This window comes from Penaeus chinensis, chromosome 3 (assembly GCF_019202785.1).
Source record: "Penaeus chinensis breed Huanghai No. 1 chromosome 3, ASM1920278v2, whole genome shotgun sequence".
Taxonomy (NCBI): Eukaryota; Metazoa; Arthropoda; class Malacostraca; order Decapoda; family Penaeidae; genus Penaeus; species Penaeus chinensis.
The window spans coordinates 12,680,899-12,683,398 of NC_061821.1; the positions used below are offsets into that span (position 1 = coordinate 12,680,899).

Genomic DNA, 2,500 nt, shown 5'->3' on the forward strand with positions numbered 1-2,500 from the left:
GTTTGTGATAGACCTATACTTCTATATGCAAGTTTGAGTGTACATGTGTAACCGTTAAATCATACACACATGTTAGATTCCTCTTATATGTACGCGTGTGTCGTTATTTCCGTGTATACATGTGCACGTGTTTGTTACTGTAAACATGTATATATGTGTACGTATGTGTTACTCCATGCATGTACATGTGCGTACGTGTGTGTCCTTATATCCGCGTATATGGATGTACGTGTTTGTCGCTTTATCCGTGTAGGGCTATATGTACGCACGTGTGTGTTACTTCAACCGAATACATGTGCGTACGTGCGTGTCACTATATATCCGTATATAGACATGCACAGTACGTGAGTCGCCATATCCGTATGTACGTACATGCTCGTCGCTTTATCCATGTACATGTCGCTGTATCCGTGTACGTAACTGGAGTCCGTGACCGTGGTGGACATAGCGGTACTCAATTTACGATGGACGGGGCTAATTTTGCGTCAACCGGATACCATTAATACAAAGGGACGGTGAGTGGAGAGCCCCGAGGAGGGAGGAATGTGAGGAAAGATGAGGGCAACGCACATATTGAAGTGAATGATAGGCATTTCCATTAATGGTAAGGTAAGTGTGGGTGGTGTGTGTGTGTGTGTGTGGGTTTGCTTACTTAGTTTTATGTATGTGTGTTTTTTTTTTTTGTATATATGTTTTCATCAGTCTCTCTCTTTCTCTCTCTCAATCTTTCTTTCTCTCTTTTTTTTTCTCTCTCCGTCTCCCTCCCTCTCTCTCTCTCTCTCTCTCTCTCTCTCTCTCTCTCTCTCTCTCTCTCTCTCTCTCTCTCTCTCTCTCTCTCTCTCCCTCCCTCCCTCCCTCCCTCTCTCTCTTTCGCACACACACACACACACACACACACACACACACACACACACACACACACACATATACATTCTCTCTCACTCTTTATCCCTCCCTCTCCTCTCTCTTTATCACTCCTTTCCTCTCTTCCTTCGTCCCTGACCTCTGTACGCCCAGAAGCAACCGGAAGTCGACATCGCAATCAACTATGTTTTCAGGTCTTGTTTTATTCCTATTTGCGTGTGGAAACTTTGTGTAAAATAACGTGTAATGAATGGGTCTTTTGATATCTTTTAATTCTGAAGATTTATGTGTGAATAAGTTTTTAAAAAAAATAGGTTTAATTCGTATGATATGCAGTGGAGCGTTTATCGGATGTTTTTTTTTTTTTCTTTCTCTCTCTCTCTCTTTGGAACCCTCTCTCTCTCTCTCTCTCTCTCTCTCTCTCTCTCTCTTTCACTCTACCCCCACCCCCTCTCTCTCTCTCTCTCTTTCGCTCTCCCCCCCCTCTCTCTCCTTCTCTCACACTTTCTCTCTCTCTCTCTCTCTCTCTCTCTCTCCCTCTCTCTCTCTGGACGGGATCTCATGCTGTCATTGCTTTTGTTGAATTGTTCTGGACAAAGACAATCGATGTTTAACATTTCTTTTTCAGGGTATGATTTGTCTCCCTACTATTTGTGATACTTAGGGAAATTTCTTTTGTAAATATTCATATTTCGGGAGGAAACGCGTGTAAATATAAATGAAATACAAGTAGATGTATTTGTTGTGTGTTTCTGTTATATAGGCTCACACACACACACACAAACACACACACACACACACATTTACACACACACACACACACACACACACACACACACGCAAACACACACACACACACACGCAAACACACACATTTACACACACACACACACACACACACGCACACACACACACACTTATATATATATATATATATGTGTGTGTGTGTATATTGTACGTATATATATTTAAACCTGTTTTTTTTTTATTACAAATCTATCATACAGATATTAATTCCTTCAAAAAAAAAAAAAAAAAAAAAAAAAAAAAAAACGGACATTATCTCCAAACCACATATTTTTCGCCCAAAATACTCCAAAAATCTTAACTCGCTATACTTTGTTCTGCAGCCGAACAGCTCAGCCACGAAATCCGTCTGCACGAGGATGTTGCAAGGTCAGATCATTGTTATTCAAGGAATCGGAGCCAAGGTTAAGGAAACAGGAGATTCGTGAATACTGAATCATCTTTTTTTTTTTTTTTTTTTTAAATCCAGGAACTTAGACCGAAAATAAACAAAGATAGAAAAAAAGGAGAGAAAAAAGGAGCAAGAGGTTCTCGACTGTCATCACCGCTGGCATCATTTGCAACATCACTGTGAGTTTTATTATCTTATCTATTATTAAACATTGTTACTATCATCAGCAGTGTAGATGTTAATGTTATATTTGCCTCCTTGGTATAATAATAATAATTCTTGTTCTTTTACCGTCAGTATGGTTATCATTGTTGTTATTATCATTTTAACTGTTTTTGTTGTTGTAATTGTCATTGTTACGGGTATTCGAATTCATTGGTTTATAATTATTTTAATTGCTAATGTTATCATCCTTATCACTATCAGTACCATCACTAT

At 39.1% G+C, this 2,500-nt stretch overlaps 1 protein-coding gene across 1 annotated transcript in view; it reads right to left on the reverse strand.

Moving 5' to 3' along the window:
- LOC125040390 overlaps positions 1–2,500 on the reverse strand; it is a 42,924-nt gene that overhangs the window by 18,464 nt on the left and 21,960 nt on the right. The window lies entirely within an intron of this gene.